At 44.5% G+C, this 24631-nt stretch overlaps 1 protein-coding gene across 3 annotated transcripts in view; it reads left to right on the top strand.

The window, feature by feature from the left end:
* Positions 1-24631, top strand: part of Ankfn1 (ankyrin repeat and fibronectin type III domain containing 1) — a 400676-nt gene that overhangs the window by 82898 nt on the left and 293147 nt on the right. Inside the window, exon 1 of one of the 3 annotated variants that reach the window (XM_076543123.1) lies at positions 2904-2984. The exons of the other annotated variants lie outside the window; for them this stretch is intronic. The gene's annotated coding sequence lies outside the window, so the exon portion shown is untranslated. Of the gene's footprint in view, positions 1-2903; positions 2985-24631 lie in introns of those variants that run through there. 3 annotated transcript variants of the gene reach the window in all.

Genomic DNA, 24631 nt, shown 5'->3' with positions numbered 1-24631 from the left:
TTTCTAATCTGGGGACCGTTGTGGCTGTGTTCTCTCCATTATTTGTAATCCATCCTGAGTATGGATTTTTCTCCCTTCTACCTCAGTCATATTCTGCATACCCTACCCACACCAATTACATGGGTTTCCTCACTCCCACTATTTCTTTCTTTGTGATGAGTTGACCTAGGGACAGGTCCTGATTATCTACCCAGAATGCATTTGGATGTTGAGGCAGACAACACTGATCAATGGAAGTGTATTTAGAACTCACACCAAGGTGCGATTCCCACAAAAGACAAGACTACACAGAACTCCAATGAAGAGAATAAAAAGAAGCAAGATAGGAATGGACTGCTTTTTTTTTTTTTGCTCTGTTGTGCTTTCTGGCAGCTCATTTGTGGGGCTATGGCTGAACAACTCCATGCATTTCGGGATAGAAGTTGTAGTGTTTGAAGTACCAGCCAGCATAGGAAGGTCTTTGCTGTTGGAATCCACTGATGGTAGTAAGGAAGGAGCAAAATATGGGGAGAACATTTCAGGGGTCCATGGACATTCATATGCCAAGGTTGGAGTCTTCCCTTCCCATACCTCTAAGGCAAATATAAATGGGCTTTCTGAGTTACTTGTCCTCAAAACAAACTCTAAAAGTCCATGGCCTATACGTTTGCCTCACACTCCAGCAGCAGTGACTGCACTCAGTTGTAGCAGTAACCCATGCTTTTCCCACTTTTATAGCACACATCATGTTTAGTTTTCATAGTAGGTTGAATTGTGTTTTCCTCCAAAAGAGATGTTCATATCCCAAACCCCATATTTGTAAACATGGCCTCACTTAGAAAGAGGGTCTTTCCAACATTCTAAAGCCAAGAGTCCCTGAATAAGTTCATCTTGGATTGAGTGTGGACCCTAAATCTAATACTGAGAAGGAAGAGAGAGAGCTCTGACACAGAGGAGGCCACAGTGAAGAGGGAGGCAGACTGGAATGATGAGGGGACAGATCAAACAAATCCAAGGATCGTCAGCCACCACAAGACACTAGAGAGAAAGATGGGTCAGAGACTCTTTTCCGTTCTCCATCAATCACCAGCCATGCAAACTCCGGGATTTCAGATGTTTGGCTTCCAGAACTTCAAGAGAGCCACCAGGTCCAGCCACCAACCCTGTAGCCCTTTGCTATGATAACTGTAAGACAAGAAAGTTTTGTAATAGAATTGTATTCCTGCATCTTTACAGTTATCACCAGAGCTGCGAGCTCCCAGAGGGCAGTAGCTGTGTTTTATTTCACAGCCTTGCACACAGTGCCTGGTACTGCATGCCTGCCCTGTTTGCTGAAAATTAGTGCTAGATCCAAAGCAATAAAAGAGCCCCTGAAATTCTTTCTATAGCAGCAGGACTTCTACAAAATCTACAAGCTCTGGCGAAATCACCCAGAGCACTGCCTTCGTGTAAAACATCAAAGTTGCACTCTGGGGAGACCCATATTTATTTTTAAAAAATAAGTAAATAACTTGTCACATTTGGTGTGTGTGTGTGTGTGTGTGTGTTCATGGGTGTGACTATGGAGGTCAGAGGAACACTTATAGGAGTCAGTCTCTCCTCCCACTATGTAGGACCCAGGCTCCAACTTGGGTTGTCAGGTTTGGCCAGAAGTTTCTTCCCCCACTGAGCCGTCTTGGTAGCTCTAGACTCTTATTTCTTACCTAATGGTAGACTTCTAGAACTGTCTCGAGTGAAAGAGTCCCTGTTCCAACCTGCATAGGCACTGAAGTGCTTTGGCATGCACCCAAGCTTTCCGATTTTGCTAGATGATTGACAGGTAGCCCAGATTCTTGTTTTAACTACTTTTTTTTTTTTTTTTATCCTGGGAGTACCTGAAATGTTGGGATCCACTTGGCCAAGCCGTCTGCTGCTTCTCTTGGATTCTCTCTTCTCTAAGCAGAGAGATGATTTCCCCCTCATAGGTAGGAAGCAAATGAGCGATGATAGAACCATTTGTTTGGGGAACCACCTAAGCCAGGTCTAAACCACCGGGGCCAGGTGGGAAGCCTCAGCTCAGTGAAAGGTCTGTGTTTTGGTTAAAGAAAAAGCGCACATGGACAGCCCTGGAAAACTGGGGGACACGGATCCCTGTAGCATACCCAGGGACCCCTGACTGCCTGTACTTTTCCATTACTTCATTTCACAAATGGTGAACAGCCAGGCCACCTGTTCAAAGCTCACGGGTTTACTTTCCTCTTTCTCCACTCTTTTTATTTCATTCCCCAAAGCCACAGGAATCTTAGGTGATTTTCCCCCTCCCTGCCCAGGGAACATTACAGATGCTTGACCTGCCCCCTCTCTGTGGGGCTGCTCAGGCCCTGAGACCAGGAGTATAAACATGGAGAGAAAGAGCACCCACACATAAGGGGTGGGTGGGTTTTACTTTATCCTGTTCTCATAAGGAAGGTCAGGGTGACAAACGCCCTCACTCAGCATGTACTGACGACTGAGCAAGCAACAGAAAATAGAAACCACAGAAAGGGCTCAGAAGAACTGAGGAATCCCTCCCCTCCTCCCAGGAGCTTCTGGAAGCTTCTCAGCCTTCCTAATGCTGCAGCTCCTTAACACAGTTCCTCATGTTGTGGTGACCCCCACCATAAAATTATTTTCTTTGCTACATAACTGTAATCCTGCTACATTGTAGTGTACATCTCTGGGTTTTCTAATGGTCTTGAGTGTGACCCCTGTGAAAGGCTCCCTTAACCCTCAAAAGGGTCCTGACCCACAGGTTGAGAACCGCTGTTCCAGAGAAGCGTGCACCCAAAAGGAGTAGAGACAAAAAAGGCTTCTTGTCAGCAGTGCTATCCACGTGCTGCCTTGCTTTATTTAAAGAGCCCCCCCCCCCTGTCCACGGAACCCTTTCACACTCCCGGCACCCCTGGGATCTGAGGCGCCATTTTCCTCAATGCGGAAATGGACAGGCAGTGTGAGGGGCTGCTGTCAAACACCTCGCCTGTGTAAAGGTAGGACTAGAGTGCCAGCCCTCTAGTCACTGACCCTGGTACTCTCCACCCTCAGAGCTGTTAGGTCCTGTTTTATGTAGTTTGCCTGCAATTGTCTCATGGGTTTTCACAGGACCCCTCCAACACAGGGGCAGTTGTTATTCTTTTTCAAAAAATTTTATTTGTTTGTTTGCTTGTTTGTTTGTTTATTCGTGTGTGTGTGTGTGTGTGTGTGTGTGTGTGTGTGTGTGTGTGTGTGTGTGTCACTCTATCTGTGTGTATATGCCATGTGTATGCAGGTGCCTGAGGAGGCCAGAGGAGGGTGTTAGACCCTCTGGAGCTGGAATTACAGGAGGTCATGAGCCACCTGGTGGCGGTGCTGGAGATGGAACTCAGGTCGTGTTCAAAAGCAGGACGTGATCTTAACTGCTGAGCCATTTTGCCTGTCCAACAGCTGGAAAGACTGAGACTTCCCCAGACAACTTCCCCAGCTAGTGAAAGTCAAAACAACATGGAGTCTAACCCCAAACACTGCTCTGAAACTGGGAAGACAGTGAGAGGGAACGCCCAGCGAACATGAGGACAGGCTAAACCTTTAGGGGGGAAAAGTGTTCCCCCACAGCCAGGTGATTGCTCTTATTTTACAGAGGACTGGACTTTAGCAATATTTGTTATAGCTGGGACGGTGATAGAATCAGGGTTCACATTTGTGCTGGTTAGTTTGGTCAACCTGGCACAAAACTAGAGTCACCTAGGAAGAGGGGACCCAACTGGGGAATCACGTCCATTAGATTAGCCCATGGGCATGTCTTTGGCACATTTGCTTTATGAATGGGTGATATAGGAAGGCCCAGCCCTCTGTAGGTGGTGACCCCCTTTGACAGTTGGTCCTGGGCTGTAGAAAATAGCAAGCCTGAGCAAGCCATGGTGAGCAAGCCAGTAAGTAGCCTTCTTCCACGCCTTCTGTTTCAGTTCCTACCTCTAGGTTCCTGACTTAGCTTCTCTTGATGAGTGACTGTAACCTGTAAGTAAAATAACAAACAAACAAAAAAAAACTATAATAACTTCTCTGCCTCCGTTAATACAATAAAAATAACCGCAGAATGTAACACAAATTTTAAAAGGTCTTATTAATAATAATTAAAAAAAAAACAGAGCCTGATAATAGGGTGAATGCTGAAAGATCAGAGAAGCAGAACAAGCCATAGCCAACCTCACCTTGTCAACTCTTCGGTCGATCTTGTTTCCTTAAACTGAATGCCTCTGAGTCCTCACCCAGAAGGCATCTCAGCTGAACTGCTTAAAAGCCTAAAAGCTTAAAAGCCCTAGTTCCTGGTCCTCATGCCTTATAGACTTTTCCCCTTCCTGCCATCACTTCCTGGGATTAAAGGCGTGTGTCTTTCCCAAGCAAGACATGAGATCTCAAGTCCTGGGATTAAAGGTGTGTGCCACCACTGCCTGGCTCTCTTTCTAGTGTAGCCTTAAACTCACAGATATCTGCCTCCAGAGTGATAGGATTAAGGGTGTATGTGCCACCATTTCCTGGCCTCTATGTCTAATCTAGTGGCTGTTCTTTTCTCTGACTCCAGATAAGTTTTAGTAGGGTACACAATATATTGGGGGACACAATGTATGACCACAGCAGAATGTGCTTCAATGTCTCATTAAGGGATGCAAACAAAGCAGTTTCTTCATTTGACCAAGAGGGAGCCCCAATTTGATCTGTCCATTTCTTTTCCTGTATCTTCCATCTGTCTGTAGTTTGCAGTCTGTGGTTACTTGCTAGTCTCCACTGTGTGTGTGTGTGTGTGTGTGTGTGTGTGTGTGTGTGTGTGTGTGTGTGTTATCTGTCCTTGGGTCTGTCATTTGGTCTGTCCCTAGCAAAGGGTTTTCCTCTGTAGTTATTGAACAGCACAGAAAACTTTGCATGGGAGAGGAATGGGAGGGCTCTTTATAGAATTTTCTAACCACATTTTAGAAGGGAAGCAGTTACTGAGTCCAGTTGACCCAGAATAGCAACAGTACCACATAAAAAAAGACATTATCAACCTATATCCATGTCGTTTGCAGTATTTAGTCGTTTGCAGTATTTATGGTAGATGTTTGTTTTAAGGTCATTTTCAACTTGTTGACTGTTTTCAGCAAATGATAGCCTTGACATATACATACATTATTCTGGGATAGGGACATGGAAGAGTACATAACTTTAGATTAAAGCTATGCATTTAGTTTAGATTATAAAAGCTGACTTCATGGAAAATCCAAGGCATAGGAAGTTTGGGCACATTGTTCTCATAAAGGCAAGTTAATTAGTCTGAGCACACAGTAGGGCAGCAGGCTAAGCATATAGTTTTAAATTATCACTAAGTGAATTATTAACTTGGTGACAAGGTCCATCAAAGTTCAGCCTCTTTGAAGTCAAGATAAATTTTCAGGAAAAAAAAAAATGTATCACTATGCCTTTCCTCTCCAAGTTGCTCTTGGCAGGGTTTTGTCACAGCAAGAGAGAAACAAACAAATACGATATTAAGTTGGCTTGACCCTAAACAACTCGTATGTCTCCACCATGCTTAATGGCGCACTGAAGGAGGAAGGTGGCTTCAGTCCATGTGGCTCACATGGGAAATCCATAAGCTTGCACACGAACCGGGCACATATCTATGTTGGCGAATAGAGGTGTAACATAACTAAAACATTTGAGGATGAGAGAGGTTGCAGAACCCAAAAGCTGTAGCTTTTCATCTTTTAAGTTTTTGTTAAATTTTCTCCCACTAGACTAGAATGCGTAAGCGGGCAGAGTTTCACTGTTTATTTAACATGCTTCCCATTCTTTGGCCATCCTTGGCTAGCTCCTGGCAGATGCAAGCACCCTCTTGTTTTCTTCTCATGAGGCAGCACATGAAGTGAGTAACATTGGGCACCACTACCCGCTTTTAAGTACTTACACGGAGAGGGCATGCAATAGCTCATCTCATTCTTCTAGCTATTATGCAAGGGCAGTATAATGTGTCTCAATTTTAGGACAAAGTAAGAGAAGCCAGGTCAAGAGAGGTCACATAAGTTGATGACCGAACACAGGGAGAAAATGAAGGAGCTGAGATGTCAACTTGGATCTGCATGCTTCTAAACTCTAACCCCTCTCTTCAGGGCATGTGCTTGTATTTTAATTTGAGGTGATAAATCATAGAGATTGCATGATGGAGACCAGTGCTGGAGACGGTGGGAAAGAGAGCAGAGGCAAGAAAGACCTTTACAGAGATCACGAATAGCAAGTCCAGTTGGAATACGGAGCACCCGGATAAGAACAGTGGCTCTGGGAAAAGGAAATGGTGCTTGTGGACCAGTAGACATTGTTGGCAAGTGCTTAGTGAGACTCAAGTCATAACACAAGGAACCAGAAAACAACCGAACTAGATACAAAGGTGAGTTCCCTGGTGTGCGACACAGCATCTTAACTAGGAGACTGAAGAGAGCAGTGAGGCAGAGAAGGGTCTGGAGACTTAGGAGGTTCCCTCCTCGGTAGGAAGTAGAGAGGCCTCAAGGAAGGGCAGACACCAAGAACAGAAACAGTTGAGTCACATGCAGTCACATCCATGCCTCCACAGATGGTCACAGTCAAGGAGAGGTCACCTTCGGAGAAGAGGAGGTCACCATGGCACCCCCTTGCCAGATGTGAAGTCTGGAGTTTACACTGGCTGAGAAGTGGGAAAAGTGTATTTGAGGCCAGAGAGAAAAGCAAACCTGAACTGAAACACATATCTGCATGCTTGGCATGGCAACCTTGTTACCATGGTGATACCCCTGCACACCCTAAGTCAGCCATCTGTAAGTCTTGCCTCCTTTCACTGCAAAAGAGGGAAAACTGAGCCCGGAGCTGTCCAGCTCCCAGGATCTTAGGGAGGCCTTATCAAGTCCATCAGTGCTTTTACACAGCCACACCCCCAATGGAGGACTCAGACCCTGCAGAACCTACTTCTCTATTCTCTCCTGTCCATCACTATAGCATCATCTTGTTCACTTAGTGGCACGATGACGTCATATGTGCCTCCACCATGTTGACCTGTGGATGCTTTCACTTAAGTTTTATAGCCTTGATTATTAACAAAAGCTTCACACTCCTGCCTGCAGATGCTTATACACACACTCTAGAAAGTTCTTTATGTGTGTGTGTGGCGGGAGGGGGGGTGTCACAAAATGGCAGCCCACAAACTGGATATAACCTACCAATATATTATGTTTGACTTACACAATATTTGTTGATATTTTTAATTGAGAACTTTCACATTCCCACGTTTCCCATTTTTCTAACAAAGACTAAAAAGCTCTGGAAATATGACTGAAAGCCCACACATTAGTAAGCACCTGGTTATTGCTGCTCTCTCTACACATAGTATTTGTCTCTGTTTTGCTACAATCTCCATCACTCCTTATTGCCTGACACAAAGACTTCTGCCTCCCATTTATTTCCTTTAGCTAAGATACATTCTCCAGGCATTTGACTTTGAGATCCTAATGTATGATGAGCATGTTGGCACTGGCAGGACTCAGTCGGTGCCCAGAAGAGGCAAGAATGTGCTTGGGTAAAAATGGCTCGGTTCCAGATGCTCTGCCCTTCCTTTATGTGTTCTAATTACAGCCTCCTTACAAAAGAGTCAGAATCTCGTGATGAGTGCTCAGCACCAGCATACCATCCCACTCTGATAATACAGATTAACATGATCCCAGGTGGAGCCTCCTTCAGCCAACCCTGATTCCATAACGCCTCTCTCTCTCTCTCTCTCTCTCTCTCTCTCTCTCTCTCTCTCTCTCTCTCTCTCTCTCAGCTCCCTGACACAAGCAGAGAGATCTGACCAGCTGGCCCCAGCAGCTGTCAGCAACTCTGTGGTCATTTGAGTCATTTTGTATGGTTAACTACAAAACAAAGAGCGTGGTGAGGTGAAGTCAACTTTTTGATTACTTGGGAAGATGCAGAAGCGCTGGAGATCCAAATGGAGTTGAGGCACAATGAGGAAGGGCAGATGTGAGGGTTAGCTTTGACTTAAAATCATAAATGCATAGGAGATTGATAAAGCACACCTCTGTGCATGTCTGAGGGAGTCTCGGTACCTCAGGGGGTGTTAATGGTTTGAGTCTGGAATGTTCCCCCAGAGGGAAACAGTTGCACTCATGGGTTTGAGCATTCAGTCTCCAGCTAGCAGCACAGCTTTGACAGGTCACAGAAACTTTGGTACACGGGGCCTCCCTGGCAGCATAGACTACTAAGAGTAGGCCTTGAAGGATATAGCTGAGCTCCGATTTGGTCTCTGCCTCCTGATCCACCAATATGTGGAAGCAGCAGTTCTGAGCTCCTATTGCCATGGGCCAAATCATTTGCCATGGCTTCCTTGCTGTGATGGTCTGGTACCTCTTGGAACTGTGAGCTGAGAGTAAATCTCTCCTCCCTTAAATTGCTTTGATCAGATATTTTGTCACAGTGATAAGAAAGGTAACTGACACAAGGTGGGATATTCTCCCTGAATGTCAGTGACACCACCCCATAGGCTGAGGGCCTGGGTGGAATAAAAGAGGAGGAAGAAAGAGGAAGGCTAACACAGGCATTTTTTCTCTCTTTACGTGCTTCCTGGCTACCACAAGGTGAGCAGTTGGTATACTATGTTCCCACTGCTGGAGCTGGAAGTTTTCCTGTGTCCTGCCTGGTCCTGCAGCAGCTCAAACCCAAATAAACATATAGAAACTTATATTATGAACTATATGGCCATGGCCTATAGCTCAAGCTTCTTGTTAGCTACCTCTTATAACTAAACTCAGCCCATTTCTATTAATCTATATGTCACCACATGTTCTGTGGCTTTATCTGTGTACCATTACATGCTGCTCCCTGGATGGCAGGATGGTATCTCTGCCTCTTCTTTCTTTCTTTCTCCTGGATTTCCCACCTGCCTCTAAGCTGCCTTGTCATAGGCCAAACAGCTTTATTTATCAACCAATCAGAGCAACACATATTCACAGCATGTAGAAAGACATCCCACAGCACACTGCTATGATGATCTGCCTCACCTCCAGCCCAAAACTATGGCACTAACTAATCATGATGTAACCATGAGCCAAAGCAACTATCCCCCTCTTAGTCTCAAGTATTTTTCTCAGGAATAGGAAACTGACAAAAACCACAGGTTATAGGAAATGTGGGGAACTGGACTTGTTCCCAGGGCAATGGAGAGCTGTGGACACATTTAGTCTGAACAATGAGTGAAATCACTAGAAGGAGTGGAGGGTCTTCAGAGAGATCACTCCAGGGCCAGGGTAGGATGAAGACTGGAGAGGAGACCCAGAGCCTGGGCTGAGCTTGGGAGAGCACTGGGAAAGGTATGACTGGGTGCTTCCAGGCTCAGAGTCTAGTCTTGGCTTTTCTTAGTGTATCACCACCTCTCTGTGGCCTGGGCTGAATCTGTGCCCTTCAGGTAACCATCAAGCTTCAGGCTTCTGTTATTCTTCTTGCCATTCTAATGCTCACCACCTACCTGCTGTCTCCATGCCCCAAATACAGTGAGACTAGGACTTAGCTCCCCTTTGGTCAGAATCAACACCCACATGGCAAATCTTGATTGATTTCTTCCCCCAAGGTAGTTCTGTCAGGAATGCTAATGATTGCGTCATTATTCCAATGCAGAGAGCCAGGAAATGGGCAACTCTGGACCCAGCTATCCCTAGATGTTGACAGTGTCTAAAGTCCTGTGTATGTCCTGGATGTGTGCCAATCGAAACTTGTGCATCTTGGTAGTAGATTTTATTGGATTTAGATTAGTCTTTTACCTAAGACAGAAGCCACATCACAAAACAGGATCAGGGCCAGAATGGGACTATTTCCAAACCTGCTACCCCTAGGTAATGCACCCTAATTAACCAAGACCTCCATAGGATGCAAAAGCAAAGGGTATTGACAGGAAGAAGCAAGTGTGTTCCCCCCAGGCTTAGCAGAGCCTGTTTGCAGCTTGGGCTCCTGGGAGTTCACAGCCATAGTCTCGACAGATGACAGTATGGAGGGAGCTGTTCTAATCTGCTGAATAAACACATCATTCCCATTACACTCAGCTGTACCTACTGTGATAAGCTAGAGTTGTATGAAAGGCCAAATCCTCATCTTTCCCAGATCTTAAGCTTCTCAGTGGTGGTAGGTGCTAAATGTTCAGCTTCTCTTGACTCCTCCACTGAGCTCTGTGCAGTTGATGTTCAGCATTGCACAAACTCCTATGTAAGAGGCATCTGAGTATTAAAGAAAGGTGCTAAAAGGCATGAAACCTGGTGCCTTCATCGTTGTTCTGGAGAGGGATGCTATGGTTTAGAAAGGATTTAAGTGTCTCATATGATGGAAGTTTGGTTTTTACCATGGTGCGTTGGGGGAGGCAATGCAACCTTTATGAGCTGGAGTTTAATGTAAGGTAATTAGATCATGGAAGGTACTGCTCCCAAACCTCCAAAACTGTGAGCTGAGTAAACCTCCTTCATCAAGCCTAGGATGCTTGGCTATATAGCAATGGAAAACTAACTAATATAAGAGTCATGCCTACAAGTAAGTACATGTGTATCAATGACTAAATCAATGTGGTCTCTGTGATTAGGGCAATCTATAAAAAGTGCTTTCAAAGCTGAACTTGAGAGTAATTACAGAAGCTTCTAAAAGCAAGTGATGCTAAAACTGTGCCTTAGGAGATGACTAGTATAAGACATTTACCACCTTGCAAGGATGTGTGTATGTGTGTGTGTGTGTGTGTGTGTGTGTGTGTGTGTGTGTGAGAGAGAGAGAGAGAGAGAGAGAGAGAGAGAGAGAGAGAGAGAGAGAGAGAGAGAGAGAGAGAGAGAGAGAGAGAGAGAGAGAGAGAGAGAGAGAGAGAGAGAGAGAGAGACTTTTCTTGGTGTATCTGTGACTCAGTGTGAACAGCTTCCCTGCATATTTAACCTGGACCAGATGCAGAGGGTGCAAAAAAATCATTGTGCCTTGCTTAATCTGTCCTACCCCCCACATCCATTGTTCAGGAGCAAGACTGAGTAGACAGCTCTCTTGAATTCTCCATCTTTAAAAAGGACATAGTAAAGGGAATGGACTCTGAGTTCATGTTTCTCCTTCCTGTCATTTGTGTACGGCTCAATAGGTAGGCCAGGTCTTTGGAGGCACAACTGTTCCATCAGGTATCATCCTTTCCAGACAGATAGTCCACCTCCAGCAGCTGTGGAGACAGCAGGAGTTTGACTGAGCACATATACTATCCCAGGCACTAGGCTGGGCAATGGGATCTGTCTAAACTTGACAATCCACTCTTCAACCTGGCCTGCCATTGACAGACATAAGTGGTCCAGTGTAAGCAAACACATGATGCCCCCTCCTTTTTATGTTCCCTACAAGCTTTGGTTCTGAAAAGGAAACCTAAACCCAGACCTTCAAAGTGTCAGCCACATGAGAACTGACATGATTCTTAAAATGAGGCTGATATCTTTCTGATGCTCCCCATCACACCTGAGGAAGACAGCCATGATTGCTTTTCCCCAATCCAGCAGTCCAAATAATCCAGATCAAATCTTCATCTAAGCGTCTTTACGTAGTTAACTGCTGACCTGTTTAATACCGCAGTATCTAGAGGAGCACAGAAATACACACTTCTTTCACCTTTCCCCCTCTCTGTCCTTTCCACCTGACTCCTTTCAGATATGTGTTCCAGTCCTCCTCCTTCCAGGGGTCCGCAGAGCCCAACTCAGACAGGATGGCAGCGGCCTTCATCACTGTGCCTGCCCGCCACCGGCGCCTCTCTATGCTATCATTTCCTACAAGTTCTTTCATTCTTTGAGAGTGTTGTGTTTATCACCAAGCACGTGCAGCATTTTCCCTGCCTCTGTTCTTGACCCTGCATGGAAATGGGGCTCTCCCTGAGGCGGGCCCTGGGAGACGCAGCCATTCGCAGCCTCCCTGGACAAAGCCAGGGTTCCCTTGGCAACCGCAGCGTGTTCACGTTTGCAAAGGGGTTTCCCTCCAGCCCCGGGCCTCTGCAACTCTAGAGCTCATCCTGGTGTGTGTCCCTCATGGAAGCATCTCTAAACAGGGTAGGAAAACAACTCTCGTTTCATAATTGCCATTTGCAGACAACTGGTTTGCATTCAACAGGCAGGAAAATGTGAGTTGAGTGGGTGAATGAATTTGGCTGCAAGCTGGTGAGCACCCTTGGGGCGGGGAGTGCGGGGAGGGGGGCATTTTGCTTCTGGACACAGGCAAGTTTTGGTCCCAGAGAATTTGGGGCTGTAAAGTGTGTCTTTGTCTGCAGGGAGGTGGGAGGATGGGGTGGGGCAGAGGAGAGGGGCCTTTAGGAGCGAGCATTTCTGCTTGCCTTCTTATCTTTGGCTACTTAGGTTTATGAATATACGGACACCAGGCATTGGTCATTTCCAGGTTAGTGCCCGCGATTGCTGCTAACACTTGCTTGGGAATGTTTCTCTTTCCTTCCCTCCCTCCCCACCCCCTCCTTACTACACTGATGGAGTAGTGAGCACTTTTGGTGGAGTTCTGAATGGCTGAGCAAGGTTAGGAGGGTTGCAACCAGCCTGGTGAAAAGCTTCCTCCTAAGTGGGAGTCATGCAGTTCTTTGAATCCCTTCCGCTGACCCAGGAGACCTCAAATGTGTGGTTGCTTGTGGGAAGAAATGTCTGTTATTGACTTGGCAAATAGTTATCAACAGTTTCTATGGCAATTCAAAAGCGCGTTACTCAAGTCCAGGCTCGTGTGTGTGTGTGTGTGTGTGTGTGTGTGTGTGTGTGTGTGTGTGTGTGTGTGTGTGTGTGTCGGGGGGGTGGGGAGGGAAGGGAAACTCATCTGCCTTTCTACTGTAGGACTTCAGCAGGCACGAAGGTTGCTAAACTGCTCCCAGAGACTGACCTGCAGGCTTACCGTCTGGGAAGGCAGCAGAAATAGGTGCTGGAACTAAAGGCTACACATGAATCACCTCCCCTTTTCTTCTCTCTTCTTTCTCTTCACCTCCTTTCCCTCCCCTCCTGCTTCTTTCCTTCTTTCTTTCCTCCCTCTACACACCCCTTCCCTTCTCTCCCTCCCCTCCTTCCCTGTGTCCCTGTCTTTTGAAAAACCACTTTCAGGATGAGGTCTAAGCATGGCTGTTCTTGCAAGCAGGTACTTTGAGATGCTCCAAGTTTAAACTGGTTACTGCTGGTTACTGCATCATCCTGCTCACCACAATAGGAAATAATCTGATCTCTTTCATTCTGTGTTCAGTTGCACAGTAAACCCTTTGGGACAAGGACTATATACTCTTTTCACTCTTCCCTCTCAGAGCTAAACAATCATCATAGGCCCAGGAATGTTTTGTGTGTTCCATAGGTAGTTGTGGAATTCACTTGCTTTTCATTCTTAGACCGTGTCTTATGTAGTCCAAGGTGGCCCTGAAATCACTGTATGAACAAGGTTAGCCTTGAACTACTGATCCTCCTGCCTCCACCTCCCAAGTGCCGAGATTATAAGTGTGAGCCACTCAGCTAGGCTTTGAGTAGTCTCCAGAGGGAGCAGCCTGACGTATCTTACTTAGCTGCTTGCCTTTCCCATTGGTTGCCTGGACTGAGGATCTGGGACCAGTCTGATCTACTAACTTGGGCTCTGGCCAAAAGGTGACATTAACCAAAGGTGGGACCTCACTCAGGTCCCTTTGCTTATCCCTGTTTGTCTAGCGGCAGCATTCAGATGAGAATGCTACCACCAGAACTACATCTCTGAAGGCCTCAGCCTGAGGGAGGAGTGGGGAAGGGGAGGCCAGAGTGGTCAGGGGAAGCTGCCAAGGACTGTCAAGAAATGGGTGGGCAGAACTGCTGGGCAGCTGGATGGTGCAGGGGCCCAGGATGTGGTCCCTTTTAACTCTGACATCCTATAATCATGAGACTGGTTTGTACCAGTTCTGTGTCACCTTTCCTTTGTTGAGACCCTTTACTTTTGAAGGCTAAGACAAGGTCACCTCTTGATTTATTCTAAAGAAGGCAAGGAAGCTGTCTTGGGGGCGAGAGACTGAGGCTCCTCAGGCAGACCCGACTCTGCCCTTGGCAGTGAGCTGTTCAACTTGAGCCAGCCACACTCTGTCATCTGGGTCCAGTGTGTCCTTCCATGTACTCAGCAACCAACAGGTAATGATTGAAAGAAAGTTCGTTTTCTCTGGCAGAGTGGATGAAAAATCTTCCCCACGAGGAGGTGACAGTTAAAGCTGCAGCATCCATTGAATGGGAACAAGCTGTGCTGGCTCCAGGCTGGGGGACCAAACCACGACTATGAAGTTCTTGATGTGGAAAGGGTGGGCTCGGCATGTTTAAAACAAAGCGGGGTATCTCTAGGACACAGGTGGTGACATGGAGGAGTCAGAGGAGTTAGAGTAGGACAGTGTGGGTCTCCATCCTCAGAGGTCACGGCAGAGACTGGTGGCAAGTCATCGGACATGCTTTTCACACGGAAATGATGATCTCTGATCACTCCAGCAACTGCGGAGAGAAGTATGTTCCAATGTGCAGTGTGGCTGGTTAGTACAACATGCTTGGGAATGAAGCAGCTTACGTGGGCCATGATGTGATGTTCGTGAAACTGAGATGTGTCAGATGGACCGAGATGTGAGTCCTGACCTTGAGACCTACTCACTATAGACTAGCATGTGCATGTTATTTGAATTCTAATATGGTGAGTGCTGAAGATATAACAGCCAGAAAACATGCCAGCTCAGAACAGATGCTTGAAATAATGGACATGAGTGTCAGAACCAGTCTCAGGACCTCAGCGCTGCCAGCCACAGATGAGCAAGAGATCAGGTACACAATCTCAAACACTGCTCTCCGTACATCATGCTCCTTGCCCTTGAAACTTTGCCCTTGGTCACTTTGATTCCACAGTCAGCTATAGAAAGTGAATGAGGAATGTGGAGGAGAGATCCTTGTACCAATCTGTGTTTGGCCATCTCTGAGTACATTGCTTGATGGTGGTGTCTGTCTGGGGCTCACCTATCAGGAAAGTCTTACACCCCAGAGTACATTGCTTGATACCTACCCAGACCACCATTGGCAGCACACTGGGAAATAATACTAGCTGATTCTCAGAGACCACCGGAAAAATGCTTATGGACCTCTCTGTGGGCTCCTTCTTTCTTTCTCAAGACTTTAGTAGGTATATTGGAGGACTGTGGTGTCTCGAGAAGGACCTGCCTGACATGCAAGATGCCCATAGGTTGACCTGTCTTTTGCTATCCATGTTCCCATTAATACACTTACACTGGCCCTTCCATGGCGAAGTGACAGCCTTGTGAACCTTCCACTGTATTCAGTATTGTAAGTGACCATTTCCCTCATTCATGGTGTTAATCTAATGTTTGTGGAAACACTAATAGGAGGCAGGGGCAGGCTCCCCTAAATTAGATGTGTGGAAGTGGAGCTCTCCACTTGCCCCAAGGTGTTCCTCTCGACTCCCAGTTTCAGACTCAGTTTGTTGCCTTAAGCAGTGGAAAGTGAGTTGCCCAGCCCTTCAGCTCCAGGTAATACACACACAGTACCCTATATTTACTGGCACTCCTCACTTTCCAGCCAGCCCCCATGGAGAACACCCCATCTTCTTACAGTGCTAATCATCTACCAGACCCCTCAGCCATGGCACTTCAGAGCACTGCGGTCTCCTCCCACTGATCCGATGAGCAGATGCATTCATTTTTCATTTGCTCAGGATGCTTCTGCCACTTGAAGACCATGGACTTGGCTTGGCTTAGCCTTGCAAACCCTAACACTCTAGCTAATGCACAGCCTGAGCAACTGCCCTCACAGACACCTGAGAACCTCGCCTCACTCCTAGAAGCAGAGCAGTCACTGGGAGAACAATTGTCATGACAACTAATTCCAAGGTGGACTTGTCCTCTTACCCAGATCTTTTTTTCTTGGAAAAAGAAAAGAGGAAAAGACGACCCATGGCCTGGGAGCTGGCTCAGTCAGTAAAGTGCCTGCTGTGCGAACATGGGGACCTGAGTTCAATCCCCAGAACCCCTGTGAAAAAAAGCTGAGTGTGGTGGATCCTCCTTGGTATCCTATGCTGGAGAAGTGCAAATAGGCGGAGTCTCAGTGGCCAACTAGCCTAGCCTAATTCGCAGGCTCCAAGGCAATGTGGGATCTGTCTCCAAAGAAAAAGAGGGTTGGGTCCTGAGGAATCACTTTAGGAGGCTGACCTCTGGCCTCCATGCATACTTGCTCACATTTGTATACCTACATGAATAGAGAGAGAGAGAGAGAGAGAGAGAGAGAGAGAGAGAGAGAGAGAGAGAGAGAAGAGAGGAAGAAGAGAGGAAAAAAGACAGCTAAGACTCATTCAACTTCAGTTCCCTCTGACTTCTTCCCCACTAGCACTTAGATAAGGCTATGACTGTTATAGCTAATGAAAATGTAAGAAGGGGCAAAAATGAAAATCTAAATAAGAAAAAAATTGACACAAAATCTGTCGGAAAGCTGGCCATGGGGCCCTGGGGACAAGAGGTAAAAGCAGGGAAATTGGACCACCTCCTGCCTTCAGGGAGCTTCCCTAAAAACAAAACAAAGTCTCCCGAGATGAAATGAGCCAACAGGTTCCAGGAGGGAAAAGACAACACACTAAACAAACTGTGAAGAGGAAGTAACCGTCACAGGAGCCCACACCAAAAGGAGATGGTCTTTCACTAGTGTGGCTGACTTTACTGAGTCCTAAAGTTACCAAACACATTATGTATCCCCCACCACCACCCTCAGAGAAAATGAGATTTTGAAAGGATTTGCTCTGCCTCGTGTGAGCAACTACAGAAAAAGAAGGTATCTTTGACAGCCTTTAAATCCATGACTGTATTTTCAGTGTGTTAGCCATCAGAAATATTTAATGCTATCAGGAACAAACTAATGTGCAATTGTTTTATTTAAATCAACTTGTTCTTTTATGCTGATCCATTCAAAAGTTTTCCTAGCACCCTTATTTATTAAAGAAAAAAAAATCTGTCTATCACTATTGAGGAATCATCTGGGAGTGGAAGAAAAGACCAGTTTTGTGGCAATCCACCTAATGGGACAATTCCCCTTCTTTCAAAAGAAACTAATCTTTCATTTTGTACTCAATCTATAGCCAGAAAGTGACAGTAGATGCTAAGCCTGACAGTTGGTTTTGTTTAGTTGGGAATGGAACCAGCTCATGATTGGACGACATTGCCCTTAGGAATGTCCATAATCTGTGTCCATAATCAGCTGATATCCCTAATTTTGAATTGGATATCTACCACACAGGCCCAGCCCTGCTGTGACATTGCTTTGCACTTCAGGGCACTGCAATCGGCCCACACAGACAGCTCACCTGTGACTTCTCAGTATGCCAACAGCGCTCTTAAATAAATATGAAACGTGCAGCATTCTCTAGCCCACATCTACTTCCCAAGGTCCAATGCTGTTTCCATATTCTGTGATATGGACCAGTAGAGAATACGGAATGATCCTGGGGTCATGTGATGGAAGTTATCTACTGGAGTGACCAACAGAACACCCTATAACTCTGACCTCCTTCTCCCCAAATTCAGAATATTTGAGTAACAGCAGCTGCCCTCCCACACCATTTTCTTAAACACTGTTGGATTGAATGTTTTCACACTTGGGGTTTGGGTTGTATTTTTGTTTGTTGGATGGGGGGAACAGTTAGAAATGGGAGAACACATCAACTTTCCTGAATGTTGTCAGCCCAGGAATGGTAATGGAAATAAGAAAAATGTAAGTTATAGGGTATAAACTTGGGGGAGGGGTTGAGGCAGAGGGTAATGGATAGATTTGGCCAGATGATCTGGGGCTGGGTGGGAGGGCATGACAGATGTGTGGGGGCACCCGATGTTAATCTCTTACAGTATGTCTGCAGGGAGACAGAGTCGGGGGCAATTCGTTAAAGTCCAGTCTGCTTCCACAGACAGAGATGGAGCAAATGGGAGATTAATACATGTGGTTCTAACCACCTTTCATATCTTTGCAGCTAAACATTATTTATAGAAATCAATTAGCCCTCTGTCTCTGCAATTTTGTTACGAGGCTCTGTCCAAGTTTCTGGCGAGCCCTATTGAGAGGATGATTGATGGCTAACTTTCAGAATGAATAAAAAGTGAGCACTCCCCTAGGAATTGGTACAGTAAAGAGAAAGGTAAATGATTTTGTACAAATTCCACACTTTGCACGTCACTAGAAAACTAACACAGGAGCAGTGTGGCCCTGGTTCCAGGCTTTCCTTGTAGCTAGCTGGCTTTCTTTTCTTTCCTTTTCTCTCACCCCTCACTCAGCTGTCTGCTGTGGAAACTTTAAGGAAGCTTGATGGCGATAAGTGAACTTGTGGGAAATTAAAGGTTTATTCACTTGCCAAGCTAGGAAATGCCACGTTGATTATTGATGCTCATAATAGATTTAAAAAAAAAAACTGGGGTGGGGGATGAAATAGAGCTCTCAGGTTTTCTCTCGTGGAAACTTTCAAGAGATGGGAGCTGCAATTGGCCTGCTTCGAATGAATCTAGGAGCCAAGTAATAACAAGTATAAAAATCCCATTGCGATGAATTCCAAGGGAGACATGTATTGATTTCTTCTGCAACTCTAGTCTTGTAGGTTGATATCAAAGTGCATTCCCTTCTCACTCCAGGGCCTCACCCCAGGCTGAGACATGAGATGTTTACGATGCTTGAAAGTGAAGCTCTCTTCAGAAGAGAGTTTTTTTGTTGGCTGGTTTTGATTTGTTTGTCTTTTATAGCTGTTGGTAGTAAGTATGCAGAGGTTGGTTCATCAGTGGTCCAAGGGATGGAGTGCTGGGCACTAAGTGGGGTCTGAGCCATCTACGGCTTAGGGAATATTGAGGAAGAGACTGTCCAGGAAGGGAATGACCAGAGAAGAAGGCAGTGTGCCACAAAGGGACGTCTCCTGGACATGACATGACTGTTTTACTCATGAATTCTCTGGAGCGGTGGCTCCCTGCACAAAACATGGCCCATCAACATTTCGTCATGGGGTGGGAAGGAAGGAAGGAGGCTCCGTTCCTCCCTGATGGACTACTGGCAGTTGAGGGTTGCTGGAGAAGGAATGTCCTTTTCATCCGTCGTACACCCATGCTCATCCAAGCCACCCTAATGAAACTCAATTACACACACACACACACACACACACACACACACACACACACATACACACACACACACACGATCCAGGAGTTGAAGGAAAACTTCTTGAGTAGAAGAGTCATGTGGAAGGGGGCAGGCATGAGAGAGAACAATAGGGGTAAAAATTATTAGAATGCACTATATACATGTATGAAATTGTAAAAGAATACACATTTTGTTTTCATCTTTTGTTTTGTTTTTTAAAGAAAGTGCAGACAGAATGTCCACATAAGACAAAAGTCTAGCCTCAATGGAAGACAGGGCCAGAGGCTCATGGAATACAGACTCTGGTACCATTGGGCCTTAAGGGAGCATTTTTTGTTGTTCTTAACTCTTCTGAGGGTATATGAAGGTTCTTGGGCCTCTCATGCTCAAGGTGTTGGTGGCAGCAAAGAGGAAGTAGAATTCCTGGGGGTCCATGTGTCAGTGTTACATCAGGAATCATGAAAGATACTGGAATGCTCTCACTCATGTTTGTCTTTCTCTTCTGTGAGCAAAGGAAGGCCACAATGGTTGCCTGCTGTCACAGACACATGCTGTGAGGATCCGGTGGGACCCAGGGGCAGTGGTAGGGGGCAGAGGGGTGCTTTGCATGCTGTAAGCACAACAGAGCTACTGGGGTAGCATCATCTGGGTTCAGCTGAGTCAAGTGAGTCTTCTTGCTTGATAGTTTCATGTCCAATGGAATACTTGTTTCAATCTATTAACTCTTACATATACTGAGGTGATCTAGGTAAATGCATCATGGGAAGGCAATACCTAATTGTTACTTGGGACCTTCTCTTCATAACTTTGATATGTATACAATAAGTACTGTCACATTTAAGACCTGGTAGATTCACTTTTAATTTTATTTGTTTCCTTGTTTATGTATTTATTTAGCTTTTTTTTTTTTTTTGAGACAGGATCTCATTATATACCCTTGGCTGGCCTGAAACTCACTGTAGCTCAGGCTGTTCTCAGATTAGCAGGAATCCTCCTGGCTCTACGTCCTGAGTACTGAAACATGTACTAAAACTGTCTTAAGCTTAAAGAAAACTTTCTGCTTGTTTAATTTGACCTCTCAGTTGTAAATTTGCATAGACTCTGCAGAATGAAATTTAATAATATGAAAAATGCTGACTTCTAAATGTTCAGTAACTCTTCCATATGATAAACATGGTCATTCAACATGCAACAAGGTCAATCTAACACACTCCCTAACACATGTGCTTAGAATGATGAGTGGCTGACAGAAAGGGGAATAAAAGAACTATGTGAAGGAGGTCATTTTAAGTAAATAAAACGTTTAACTTTTCATTTAGATTTCAGTGGGAAAAGAATTGTTCACAGTGTGCAGATGATGTGGCTTTCTAATTTAAGCTAAGGCAATTTGTAGAAACGTTGGGATAGACCTCAGAGTCCTTGGAAATGCTAAACATGTGTGTTGCAAACTTGCAAGACCCAAGTGGCAAGGCAAATCTGCACAGGAGTGAGCACTCACTATTCAGCTCCAGGAACAAGTTGCTATCATTCTTATCTTCAACCCATTTATGTCTCCAAATAGAGCTAGATAGTTTTCCCTCTATTGTCCCTGAGTTGCACATCCATGCATTTAATCACATTTAACCAAATGGTAAATATGGGGATGGGAAGAGTTGCATCTGGGCTAAATAGGTACATACCTGTTTTCCTGTAATGATTCCCTAAAAAATATAGTAGAACAGCCATCGGCCCTCTGTACGTGTTGAATTCAGCACTGTAACTAGTCTAGTATACAGGAAGTGGGCGCAGGTCATCTGCAAACACTTCATCATTCTATTCAAAAGTCTTGAGCATCCACAAATTTTTAGCACCCACAAGGATTTTTCAACAAATTCTCTGTAGACTCCAAGGGATATTGAACTCCAAGGTACTCAGAATTAGTATTTCAACATACGAATTTGAGTGAAGGGACTCAATTCATCCCATACTTTACACTGAAGTCACAAATAGGTGGAGACTGACCAACATCTCTGAGTCAATAACACTTTTGGCAAAGACAGAATAATCAATCCTTCAAGAGAGTCCACCAAGGTGTTTAGCATTGCAGATTTGCTGGATGAGCTAATGAAAGCATGGATAAGCTGGCTTTCCTCCCTACGTTGTCCAATACACATTTAAGCCTGACAGATGAGAACTACTAACCGCTTTTTATCTGAGACGCCAATTTTGCCTATAAAAGTTTACAGAGAGAATTTTTTTTTCGCAGAGCAGAGCCAAGTAGGAATGACTCGTTATTACCTCCACTACACACAGATTTTCTCTTGGACTCTGGCCACTGTTTAGACTCAACGCTGTCCAGCCTTGAGCAGTATATGAAACAAGTAATATTAATACTGTGAGGCAGAAAGCCCTGGCTGGCTCCTGGGGTATTTAGCTTGTTCCTTCAAACTTCCAGCTCCCATAGTTCATGATACTGTTACTCACATGTTCTCAGCACACTAATCTGCCACCTTCTTCCATAGCCTGTGTCCACTTTCTTGGAGATGCATCCTTTCTACCTGTGTTTCTTTGGAAAGGTGCCATTCTTGACAGCAGGTATCTATTGGCCAAAATCTCAAGAGCCTGCTTCTGAAAATTTAGAGGTAGTTTATACCATTGAGATCTTTGACAGGGGAGAGATGTCAGAGTGGTGTCATGAGGCCCAGTCACTGATGGGGACTTGTCTATCCAGCTCTGCCTAGTAGCAATCACTTACTTCTTTTTCTCTTCCAGTGTTCATGAACACTGATCCACCATTCCCAGAAGGCCAGTCAAACAAACGCATAGGTACCACAAATGAAGGCATCAGGTCTAATCCATGATGGAGAAACAGTCACAATGTGTGAATATGGCTCTTGTTTATTGTGCTTACTCAGGGCAAGGGCATGTTCTAGCATGGTGTGTGTGTGTGTGTGTGTGTGTGTGTGTGTGTGTGTGTGTGTGTGTTGATGTTCACACACACAACCATGGAGTTTAGACAAATCTCCATCAGCAGCAGTGGGCAACACTCATATGAAAAGTATTCCCAAGCACACCTAACAGTCAATAAGTATTTGTCATCTGTTCAGATGTCCACTTTTGTCTGTTTCCTCTGCTCTGGCTGCGTTTCTCACCATAGTTTCCCACCATCCTGAGCCTTTATATCTGAGTCTCCCTTACCCCCAGAAAGTCCTTCATTATGCTCCATAATCCTGCGTCCCAGATAACCTCAGCTCATAATTTGCACCTTGGCCTAGACAAGTGAATTCTTGTGAATTCTTCTCTTGCCCCTGCCCTTTTGTCTCACTCAAATACTCATGCTGACCATTGCATAATATCCTGCCTATCTCTATGGTGTCTGTTCTCAAGATGATTTGTCTATTTTTATCCAAACTGTGAGCTCCTTTGGGGTTAGGATTGTATATCTCACATAACCTCCCACTCTTAACACAGTATCTAGGACATGGTTAATGTTTAATGAATATGAGTGATTCAATAAACAAATAAGATGAGAAAAACTGAAGACACCGCTTTTAAAACATCAGCAATTTGAGGGATCTAAGGCCTCTTCATTTGAAAGTAGCAACGTCCCTTCAATACAGAATAGCATTTCCCCATACACACAGATTTCAGGTTGAAAATAGTCAATGATTCCAAGCTATTCTTGGGGCTTCATGTTACAGAGTTCAGCCCATTTCTCAAGATTGTTAAAATCAATCCACATGAGTCTAATTAATGGGTAATAGGGATTTATTAAGATACAAATTGAGGAAATACACTCACAAATACAGAACTGAGTAAACAGCTAAAGTCGTCCTCTGTTCTGTCCAAGCGCAAAAGCACCTTGCTGTCTGATCATGCCAAGAAGAACATGACCCCTCTCCCTTTCCTTTTAAGAGGTCATGTATGATGGCAGGAAGCACCGCCTCTTTTGGGCCATATAGCCCAAGGTCATGGGCAGAGCAAATATTACTACATTTTTCCCTTTTTGTCTAAATAAGAACGTTCCAAACCTAATATAAACTATCCACAATAAGAACAATTATCAATTATTGCCCAGGAAAATTAAGGATGATAACATAAACATAAATGGAAATACAACCAACAAGAACAATATCAAAAAGAGATACATACTAAATGTCCAGAAATGTCCAGACCATAGGTAGATGGCAAATTACAGAGATTACTCCAATAACTGTACTATCCTGAAGAATCTAACTCTAGTAACTACTCTGTTCTTAGCTAAGATATGAGAGGATTGTAACTGTAACTGTCTAGTCCTCAAATCCATCAGAGACCTGAGAAGAAAAAATTACCTGAGTAAATAGCAAGTGCAAGCAAGCAACTTCTGAAAAATTGTAAGATTTGACAGAGACAGCTGGCAGCCTGGACAGTCACCCAATGTTTCTCAGCACCATTAGGGCAACCATTTTTGGCTACAGGCCTAGAATATCTGACATATCATTTACATTAGCAGGAATTTTGAAAGACCATCTTACCTTGTCTTGGCAAGGTTCAGCAGTAGCTTTTCCTTGTGTCCTGCTTACCCAGAAAGGACAGCGTGTATACTGTCAGCAGTTGAAGCAAGGGCAGTTCTTTACCTAGCAGGCCATTTTTTTGCCAAGAAGAAAAGAAATTTCCATATGGAGTGTCTTCAAAGCCCAACATTGTCCCAGGAGTAGATCGGTGCTGCCAAGAGCAAGTCTCACATCAACAGAATTCTAAGTTATTGAAACATGTAAATGTCATATTCTCTAGGTCTATGAAGTGTTTGAAAATTACCTATCCATCTGACATACATTTCTGTATATCTGGAAAACCTGACTATATGACTATGATTGTTACAAGCATGAGTGACTATTAACCTGTAATTCTTATCTACCTAAATAACTTAAAGACTAAGGCTTCACATTATAAAAGTAAACACTCTGTAAACAGATGTACAATAGAAGGACAATGACCTCAAAATTGTGTCAATATACAAAACATATTAATCAGAGGTAGAAATGTATAGTGCAATATGACAACAATATCCTCAATATACAAAATAGCCTAAACAGAGGTAGAACATACATACAGTGTGACAAATACAATTTTACACTTGAATCAATATATATCAAACAGAAGTAGGAACATATGTACAGTATGACAAATATAGTTTTGTATTTGTATCAATATACAAATCATCTTAAACAGAAGTAGAAAAATAATTTTATATTTGTATCAATATATAAGAATCCATACCAATGAAAATTATCGAAAGCTGATAGTTACTGATTTCGTTTACAAGTAGATACAATTATCTACCTTATTATCCTATCCTATCTATTCCCCTTTCTTCTTTTCCAAAGGAGAATCCTGAGTCTAAACTTTATGGTTCCTCAACAAAGTTCAGCCCATATCTCAGGATCATGTACCAATTTATTTCTCAGTAATACACTGTCCACTCAGTTAAAAATACTCAATGGTGGAAACTATTGCACAAGCCATAT

The sequence above is a fragment of the Peromyscus maniculatus genome, chromosome 8, assembly GCF_049852395.1.
Source record: "Peromyscus maniculatus bairdii isolate BWxNUB_F1_BW_parent chromosome 8, HU_Pman_BW_mat_3.1, whole genome shotgun sequence".
Classification (NCBI taxonomy): Eukaryota; Metazoa; Chordata; class Mammalia; order Rodentia; family Cricetidae; genus Peromyscus; species Peromyscus maniculatus.
The sequence above is the reverse complement of the archived record's forward strand: the minus strand, read 5'-3'. Positions and strand labels throughout refer to the sequence as shown.